Below are 10984 nucleotides of genomic sequence, written 5' to 3'. Positions count from 1 at the left end.
ACCACAGGAAAGCTGGCTGAGTGAAAATTCTACAACTAGAAGGAAAGAGAAAAGCTCACAGAGAATTGGAGGTACGGCAAAGGGTCTTTGTGTGCGCAGAGAGGTAGGGTGGCTGAGAGCCTGGCTGACTTTCTCTGGCGGAAGGGGGAAGGAAGCCCCTGACCACACTGAACCCCAGTTCTGACTGCACTGAACCCCAGTACCAGGCGAAACCCCGTGGACCCAGGCTCATACAGGGGGAGTCTGGACTGTCAGGTAGAGAAAAAAAGCACTCGGAGACTCGGAGACCCAGGGAGACCCGGGGAAGCCCCGGTAGCAGGGTTCTGGAGGCGCGTGCGCCAGTGTGCACAAAGGCTGCGGAGGTTGCCACAGGCTTTCCCTAGCAGAAGGGAGTCCGAAGCTCCTGACTGCACTGATCCCCAATTCCAGGCGAGCCCCTGGGGACCCGCACTCTTACAGGGGGGAATCTGGACTCTCGGGCAGAGACTTGGGAGCCAGGGAAAGCAGAGGTCTGCAGGCGCGCACATGCCAGTGCGCACAAAGGCTGCGGAGGTTGCCACAGGCTTTCCCTAGTGGAAGGGAGTCAGAAGCTCCTGACTGCACTGAGCCCCAGTTCTGATTACACTGAACCCCAGTTCTAGGCGAGCCCCTGGGGACCCACGCTCTTGTGGGGGGAATCTGGACTCTTGGGCGGAGACTCGGGAGCCGGGGAAGGCAGAGGTCTGAAGGGACGCAAGCGCGCAAGGGCAAGGCTGACTGGAAGCCAAGACTGCCTGCTCCGCCCTGAGACTCCACCCCATCCAAGCTGAGCACAGAGGCTATTGCAATTTGGCAAGTCTAATCCTATAAGGCTGTCTCCAACACCGAACTTCTCCCAGCATAGACACAGCTGATCCTTACAGCCAACTGGCCTGGAGGTCAATTCCTCCCAGTGATACCAACAACAATCAAGACTTAACTACAACAAGGCTGTACACACAGTCCACAAAGGGGTGCACCAAGAGTGTCCACCTCAGGTTAACTGGGGAGGCCGACCCATTGGGCCATATAGGAAACCTAACACACAAATCTACCCTACCAACTCAGGGAAGCAGTGAAAATGCGGCGTCAAAGAAACAGATCACAAACGAAAGAAATGGAGGAAAATAAATGACTGGATATAGAATTCAAAACCATGGTTATAAGGCTTTTCAAGAATACCCTAGAAAAGGCCGATAAATATAACAAGACCCTCGAAGATATGAAAAAGGACCAACTAGAAATTAAACATACACTGACTGAAATAAAAAATATTATACAGAGACCCAAAAACAGATTAGAGGAACACAAGAATCAAGTCAAAGAATTGAAATACAAAGAAGCAAAAAACACTCAACCGAAAAAGCAAAAAGAAAAAAAAAATCCAAAAAGTTGAAGATAGTGTAAGAAGCCTCTGGGACAACTTCAAGCGTACCAACATCAGAATTATGGGGGTGCCAGAAGAAGAGAGAGAGCAAGATACTGAAAACCTATTTGAAGAAATAATGACCGAAAACTTCCCCCACCTGGTGAAAGAAATAGACTTACAAGTCCAGGAAGTGCACAGAACCCCAAACAAAAGGAATCCAAAGAGGACCACACCAAGACACATCATAATTAAAATGCCAAGAGCAAAAGACAAAGAGAGATTATTAAAAGCAGCAAGAGAAAAACAGTTAATTACCTACAAGGGAGCACCCATAGGATTGTCAGCTGATTTCTCAACAGAAACTATGCAGGCCAGACGGGAGTGGCAAGAAATTTTCAATGTGATGAATAGCAAGAACCTACAACCAAGATTACTCTACCCAGCAAAGCTATCATTCAGAATTGAAGGGCAGATAAAGAGCTTCACAGATAAGAAAAAGCTAAAGGAGTTCATCACCACCAAACCAGTATTATATGAAATGCTGAAAGGTATTCTTAAAGAAGAGGAAGAAGAAAAAAGTAAAGATAAAAATTATGAACAACAAATACATATCTATCAACAAGTGAACCTAAAATTCAAGTGAATTAAAAACCTGAGGAACAGAATAATCTGGTGAATATAATAGAATCAGGGGCATAGAAAGGGAGTGGACTGATAATTCTCAGGGGGAAAGGGGTATGGGGGGTTCAGGAAAAGACTGGACAAAAATCATACACCCATGGATGAGGACAGTGTGGGGGAGGTAAGGGCAGAAGGTGGGGTGGGAACCAGGTGGAGGGGAGCTATGGGGGGAAAAAGGAGAAACAATTGTAATAATCTGAATAAAGATTTATTTTAAAAAAAATAAAATAAAAATAAAATAAAATGAAAAAATAAAAATAAAAATTTCCTGGGGGGGGGGAATTCACAGTTGCTTAGAATAAAAGATTAATACAATAAGCTAAAATATACTTCCATATATTTTCTGTAAAACAAATATCCTCATCTCCCTCTTCCTTATTCCCTTCTCTGGACTGTACCACAGTCTCTCAAGTACAGTGCGATAGCTGGTCACACAGGGAGAGAAGATAATTTGTCAACTCTGGATTCTTTCTGTAGACATTGAAATTGATGCATAATTCTAAATTGTCTAAACTCTAAATCCTTTATGAGGGCCCACCATGGATTCAAAGTCTGTATCTATAGAAAATACAGCAGAGAGCAGAGGATGTAGTTAATGACTTTCTGTTAAATGAAGTATCTGAATAAAGCTTTGAGATTGAATTAGGAATATGGAGGGAAATAACGATTTGGAGAAAAATGTTAGGCTTTCTTTCTCCCCTGAATCATTAGGAAGAAAATAATCTCACAGTGTTAATTCTCTTACCCGTGTTTTCATATGTGGCTTTTGCCCCCCACATCCCCTATGTCGACAGAAGGAGCTCTACGGTGACCATAGCTGGCCCAGGTGAGTGTGGCTGAGTGAGGAGGTCACACTGGCTAGGGCTTTTGGGGAGGGGTACAGCGAGGAAGAGGGGTGTAGACAGGTGCCAGAGGAGTCTGTGGTTTTAGGGGTTTTGTTTGTTTGTTTGTTTAATTACTTGTTGGAATAGATTTAGCTTCTCTCCCCAGAATAGATACAGATTTGAGATGAATTTTAGATGTTTTTAGGACAAAAATGCTACTCAGTTGAATTTCTGTTTCAGCCATAGCCTTGTAACTGAGCTGGGGGGTAGAAAGCACAAGTAACTCCCACCAGTCTGAATCCCTTTTTGTTTTTTCCATGTCACAGAGCCTGCATTCTGCTCCTGAGGGAGAAATAGCATCCTGAAGGATGGACAATTACGTAAATATTTTTGCTCAGAGAACATGCTATTTGCTTCTATTTTCCTTGATAAATTATCTTTTCCCTGTCAAAAAAGACCAAAAGAAGGAAGCCTTTTCTGAGATAGAATCATCTACACTAATAAAAAAGAAACATACAAATTGACCATCACTCTGCTACTCCCACCAGCCAATCAGGAGTGAGTATGCAAGTTAACCCAACAAAGATGGTGGTGGCCACGGAACTGAAATGAGCAGGAGGCTTGGCTTGCCCCCGGTGATGGAGGAAACCAAGCTTCCCACCCGCCCTGGCCAGCCCTGGCCTCCACTCAAGGAGGTGCTGAAAAAAAAAAAAAAAAGAAAGAAAAAAGGAGGGGCTGGGAGCTTGGGTCACTGGGGTGTGTGGCCAGCCTGCAAACAGCCTCATCCAGGCTGGCCAGGCACCCCAGTGGGGACCCCCACCCTGAAGGGGGTGTGGCCAGCCTGCAAAGAGCCCTCAGCCCCTCACCCAGGCTGGCCAGGCACCCCAGCAGGACCCACCACCCTGAAGGGGCTGTGGCCAGCCTGCAAACAGCCATCAGCCCTCACCCAGGCTGGCCAGGCACCCCAGCGGAGACCCCCACCCTGAAGGGGGTGTGGCCAGCCTGAAAACAGTCCTCAGCCCCTCACCCAGGCTGGCCACACCCCCATGGCCTGATCCCTGTAAACGGGCAGCCAAACATCCCTCGAGGGGTCCCATATTGGAGATGGTGCAGGCTGGGCTGAGAGACACCCCCCCTCCCTCGTGCACAAATTTCGTGTACCAGGCCTCTAGTAATAAATAAAGAGATATGATTGGATTTTTGTAGATGTTAAAGCACTTAAATATGCTAAAGCTTGAAGTAGTTAAGTGTTTTTTCATATTTTTAACTTTTCTGAAAAAAAAAAAAAAGTCCATGGTAACATCTCTTCTCTTTTAAAAGACTACAATGAAATTGAGGAAGGAAATGAGACAGTTGTCCCAAATCATTTTGACTTAATGGTTGTAGAAGTCACATGTTTACAAAAGGCATATTGAGCTATCTTGCTGGCTTCAGGCATAGTTAGCTTAATGGCCATGATATAAGACAAACTTCATGAAAAAACTGTGTCCACTGCTTTCCCTTTATTTCTAAATGCACAGAGTAAATATAATATATTAGAGGCTTGGTGCACGAAATTCATGCACTGGGGGGGAAGGGGGGTTCCCATAGCCCAGCCTGCATCCTCTCCAATCTGGGACCCCAGATCAGGCCTAAAAGGGCAGTCGGACATCCCTCTCACAATCCAGGACTGCTGGCTCCCAACTGCTCACCTGCCTGCCTGCTTGATTGCCCCTAACTGCTTCTGCCTGCCAGCCTGTTCACTCCCTAACCACTCCCCTGCCAGACTGATTGATGCCTAACTGCTCTCCTACTGGCCTGATTGCCCCTAACTGCCCTCCCCTACTAGCCTGGTTCCCCCCAACTGCCCTCCCCTGCAGGCCTGGTCCCCCCCCCCCCCCGACAACTGCCCTCGCCTGCTGGCCTGGTTGCCCCCAACTGCCCTCCCCTGCAGGCCTGGTCCCCTCCAACTGCCCTCCCCTGCAGGCCTGGTCACCCTGAACTGCCCTCACCTGCTGGCCTGGTCACCCCTAACTGCCCTCGCCTGCAGGCCTGGTCCCCCCCAACTGCCCTCCCCTGCAGGCCTGGTCCCACCCAACTCTCCTCCCCTGCAGGCCTGATCGCCCCCAACTGCCCTCCCCTGCCAGCCATCTTTGTGTCCACATGGGGGTGGCCATCTTTGACCACATGGGGGCGGCCATCTTGTGTGTTGGAGTGATGGTCAATTTGCATATTACTTTTTTATTAGATAGGATTGCAGTTGCTCAGGGAAGATATTTAGATAAACAAAAATTGACCATGGAGTTAGTAAACCATTGGTACTGTGTATCTTCTCAATATTGCATGCCATATGATTCATTCATTAATCCCCTCAGTTCACATGCATTGAGTGCATTGCACAAAGAAGAAATAAATATCTTAGCCTGTAGAATCTGGAGGCAACTTCCCAACTGAAATGATTTTTGATCAAGGTCTTGAAGATTAAAAGTGTGGCAAGAGGGCCAACCTGACAGAAAGAACAGCATATGTACATATACAGCTAATAAGTGATAGGCATAATTCTAAGTGTTGTGAGGGTAGAAATGGGTATAACATAGTTGTTATCTCCAAGGAACTTAAAATGTAGTTGAAGAGAAAGAATATACACATGAGACATTGATTAATAGTTCTTATTAATAGTTTCAAATAGTTATGTTTGGAAAATGTATTATTATGTCTGCCTGTATCTCCCAGGCATTCTGCAAGGTAATTTGGGTAAGTATTGTTAAGGTTTAATTTATAGATGAGAAAACTGAGGTTCAGAATAATGGACATGTATTTGTAGAGCCAGGTTTCTCTTTATTGAGTCCAGTGCTCTTTCTAGAACCCCATTTGTTAACCTTTATAAAAATACTAGAGTTGTTATTCAGCTATTAAAAGGAATGAAGTATTGCTACATGCTTCAGTGTGCATGAACCTAAAACACATCATGGTAAGTGAAAGAAGCAGACACAAAAGGTCACGGAATATGGAGTATTGTATGATTCCTTGTATATGGAATATCCAGAATATGCAATTTTATAGAAACAGAAAGATTTGTGGTTGCCAGGGGCTGGAGCCAAGGAGAAATGGGGAGTAACTGCTTGATGGTATGGGATTTTATTTGGGGGTGATGAAAATATTTGGAGCCCTGCCTGGGTGGTTCAGTTGGTGAGAGCATCATTCCATACACCAGAAGGTTTGGGGTTCAATTCCTGATCAGGAATACATACCTGGGTTGCAGTTAGATCCCCAGTAAGGGCATGTATGGAAGGCAGCCGATTGTGTTTCTCTCTCTCTCTCTCTCTCTCTCTCTATATATATATATATATAGAGAAAATATATATAAAATTTTTTTTTCTTTCCTTTGGTGAGCATTTAAGATGCACACCACTCTCCTCTCCCCAGCCCCCTCCTAACTGGGTTAAGAGTCACTGTGGAAGATAATGGGAAGTTAACAATTCTAAACGGGCTGGCATGATGAGAGCTGCATTTTAGAGAGAGCATTAGTAGCAAGAGGATGGGATATAAATGAAGAATAACATATAGTCCTGCCCTAAAGGATATAAAAACCCTAGCTCCAGAGACACTAAACACACACAGTGGAAAGGACAAAGGGCCTCGGTGGCAGCCCAGGAAAGAGCACGTGGGACTCACACCAGAAGAGTGGCATACTATTGTGGAAAGTGCAGGAAATGAGCTGGAGGACTGGGCTTTGTCACTTTAGCACTGTAAGCCTCAATTTTCAACCTTTAAAAGTGAAATAATGACAATATCTACTTCACAAAGCTGTTACAAGAATTAAATTATAAGGCCTATATGAAAATGCTTTGTTGACTAGGTAGTCGTGAGCCAATACCAAGTACCAAGATGTATATTGTATCTCTGAGCTACAATTTACTTTAGCAGTAAAATTAATGACATGGACTTCATTGCTCTTTACCTGCCGTAAATTCTTCATGTGAACAAGGTCAAAGGAGGGCAGCTTTATAACTTAGAAAGAAACACCAAATCTTCCAGTTGGAAGGCATCTTTGAGGTTATTATTTCAGTCTCCCACTCAGTGGAGGAATCCTCTTTACAAATGCCTGCCCTACGTGGCCATCCTGTCTCCGCTTGAATGCTTCCCACAGCGGAGGTGTTACTCCCTCGTTGCGCATCTCAGCCATGGTGGACCGCAGGAATCATTATAAATAGCCCTGAAATCAGACTCCCTCCAAGTTCTTTCCATTTGTCTCAGTTCAACCTTCTGGAGGAACACAACACTAATTCACTCCCTTTCCCCTCTGACAGCTCGTCAAGGCTTTGAAAACAGCTATCAGGGCGCTCAGCTGCCTCCCTGGGATAAACAGCCCCAGTGTTTTTAACTGTCCCTCACAACATGATTTCTAAAACCCTTCACTAAACTGGCTGGCCTCCCTGGAAGGCTCACTACTTTGTCAATCTCCCTTTTAAAATCTGATGCCACCTCCCTGCCACCACTTCTAAATGGAAATAACCTAAATATCCAGGGGTCAGTTGATTGAAACATATTAAGGCATAGCCATATGATAGTAGGTTGTGTAACTATTAAAACTGTGTTTTCAAAGAACATATAATGAATTGGACAAGTAAGTCAGAATATAATGTTGATTTTTAAAAAAGAATATAAACTATATAAGCCACATTTTTAATACTTCCCTCTATTGCCTCCATCTCACACACAAAAGACTTAAAAGAATACAAAAATGTAATTTTTGTTTTCTTTTTATTTTTCTATACTTCTAATATTTCTACAATGAATATATTTTGCTTTTATAATTAAAAAAATACAAAGGCCCACAAAGCTTAATATGAAGGAGAAACATGGTGCCTAGAACCAACCTCGATGCCCTAATGCAGGCAGCATGATGGACCCCCACAACCCTCGGTATGACCATTGAGTGTCCCTCCATACTGTCTACCAAACATTAATGCTTTTTTTTTTGTAGCAATGTCAGAATTTTTGACTCCCATTGAGCTTTCTGTTAACTAAAAATCTTCAGACTTTTTCACATTAACTATTGTCAATAGTTTGAATGACTGAGTTGTTTTGTAAGAATCAAAATGAAAAACTTTCACTTTCCCTCATTAAATTCCATTGTGTTTATTTTGGTTCCTTGTTCAGGCAAACCATATCCTGTTCCTGTCAGGCAGCATATTACTCATACTTCTTCATTTTGTGTCTTGCCACATTTATATATTGTCAAGTCTTTCATGTCATTGAAAGATTTTTAACAGAACAGGTCCCCAAACAAGGACCAGTGGCTTCTTGTTCTATGTACCTCCCTTGTGTGTCTTGGCTCAGTCATTCAATGTTTTCTGGATACAGTGCTTTTCCCAGCTGTGCCTTTACCCAGATATAGATCATCTAGTCTTAATCTATTCATTTTACCATGAGAAACTTTGTCAAAAGCCCTGCTGAAAGATTCCCTACCTCTGGGACAGTCTGGTCAGTTTTGGAACCCTTTCCAAAAGAGAAAAAAAAATGTTTGTATGACATGGTTTGTTCTACATGAATTTGTGCTGGCTTCTTGAGATTACCACTTCCTTTTTGAAGCGATTACAATCTAACTTCAAAAACTCAAGTTAGAGTTTGCTGGAGACCAAAGTTAAACTCAACAGTGCAAATGTTTCAGAACCTATATATTCCCTCTTTGACAACTCGGACAGTTGCCCATCATCAATCCTTTGGCATCACTCCTGAGATTTCTGAAAGATTGCTGACAATGGTTCTGTGATTAAATCTACAAGTTCTTTTAGTCCCTAGGATGTAATTTGTCAGGACCTGGAGACCTGAGCTTATTTAGAGGCAAGTTATTGATTTTCTAAGGAGCTTCACAACTAGGGCTGCAATTTACTCTTTACCTTGTTTATACTACCCTTTCCAGTTTGTAGATCCTTCCTGGAGATAGAGAAGATGGAAGCTAGGCAGGAGTTGAATAATTCTGCTTGGCATCTGTGGTCTGCTAGCATTACACCATCTGCCCCCCGCACTGGCGCTGGCCCTTCCCTATTCTTCCTGCTCAGAATGTGGTTGCACAAAGCTCTTTTTGCTGTTCCTGAGCACTTGTTGCAAGTCTCAACTCATTCTGAGCCCCAGCCTTGCTAACACTATGACTACACGCCTCTGACAGTCTTTGCTTTTCTTCTCTGGTTCTGTGCCTCTCCTTCCCACTTTTGTGAAGGCTCTTTGAAAACCTGTGAGTGCTGGAGGGCTTCCTCCGCTGGCTCTGGTCTTCCCTTTGCTTCCCAGTCAGAATCACAGGAGACTGTACTGTTAGAATTTAATTTGGAAAAGAATGTTTCTTTAATAAGCCTCTATCCTCTTATCCTTTTAAAAATAAAACAACAACAACAACAACAAAAACAGGACAACAACAAAACCTCTTCAGGCATGTTTTCTGTCACAGATGCAAATAAGGTCTGACAAGGAACTGGTACGGTGTATTTAGGCTCAACTGTCCTGGTCAACTGTCCTAGAAAAACATGAGAAATGATTAAAAATGTTGCTTAATTTGTTTCAAGTAAGGATGTAGAGGAGCTGTTTCTTTCCAGTTTATTGTGCAATGAAAGAGAGGAGGAGGCAGAAATTAAAGGAAGAAGAGAAATTAATATTGAGTACCAACTACATTATTTCACTTAACCGTCATGTCAATCCAGGAAACACTTTCTTGATTTTAGAGATGGAAAAAATGAAGCTTAGGTTAAGTACCTTGAAATAATTTTGTTCGTGATCCAATAAGTAGAGAGCCCAGAGCTGGATTCAGGCAGTTTGACTCTTGTCTTCATGCTTTGGTAGGTAAGCTACTCACAAGGCTACTCAGCCCAGAGTTGGATTTTTTGGACCAAACAGCATTTAAAAAAATTTGAATATATTGCCAAATTTACAATTTAGGAGATTTTACAACAAATTTCAGATTTCCGGTTTCTTACAAAATTTCTGGACCCAACATTTCCCCCCATGGCAACCATTGGCCAAGCTGAGTAGTGATGATCCCTTTCCATCCCTCTCTAGTTTCCATATCCCACTTCTTCCTTCCTGTATAGTCTCTGCTTGGTGAGTTTTCAGTGCCCAAGGCCATGCTGTTGCACCACTGTTTTTCCTGGTTTTAGAGAGAAAGTCCTCTGCCATATGGAAAAGAAGGGAACAAAGGTTATGAAAAGCACAGATATGTCTCTTACACTCAATTCAGCCTTATTATTCCCATGGAAATGGGGGTCCCAGAAACTCAAGGGGTTCCAAAAAGAATGTGCTTATTTTATTGAGTTTGTCCTGCATTCCCACTAATGTACTCACTTTTTGTACTATGTTTCTTAAACCACAGAGTCTAACAAGAATATAATTTCAGACCTTAAAACCTCTAAGGATGGGCAACAGTATTTCTTCCTATGACTCTTTGAACAGGAGTCTCAGGCATGATCAAAGCCCATGTTCTCCCAGAATCCCCAACTAAGCCATTGTGGCTGGACACTTCTAATAGATCATCAAAAATACATAAAGCTGGATGGACCATAGACTGGGAATCAGGAAACATGTCTCTTAGTCTTGTTCTGTTACTATAAGGATACCAATGCGCAGAATATTATAGTAATATAGACCTGGGGAGGTAAGTCCTAAACCAGGGCCGATAGTAAGAATGAAGTTAGAGGAGGAATCTAAATTTCATTTTGAAGGGAGGGAACCATTCACTTATTATGTGTCCACTACATGTCTGACACATTACAATGAGGATTTGAAAGTGAACAAGACAGACAAAAGTCCCTGCCATCACAGAGCTTACATTTTAGTAGGGAAAGACAGATGATTACAAAAAAAATAAGACAGTGAAAATTAAAAAAAGAATATATCTATAATAATCTATAATAATAAAAGCATAATATGCTAGTTAGACTGGATGAAGCCTGGGCTGCGAGGGCCGAGGCAAGCTGCTGCAGCTGCAAAGGCTGATCCTCTTGCATGAATTTCATGCATCGGGCCTCTATTATATAAATAATATGTAATATAGTATTATATATATGCCTAAGTGACCAAATGAATGGTCACCTGGTTGCTATGACATGCATTGACCACCAGG

This window comes from Plecotus auritus, assembly GCF_963455305.1.
Source record: "Plecotus auritus genome assembly, chromosome: 3".
Classification (NCBI taxonomy): Eukaryota; Metazoa; Chordata; class Mammalia; order Chiroptera; family Vespertilionidae; genus Plecotus; species Plecotus auritus.
The sequence above is the reverse complement of the archived record's forward strand: the minus strand, read 5'-3'. Positions refer to the sequence as shown.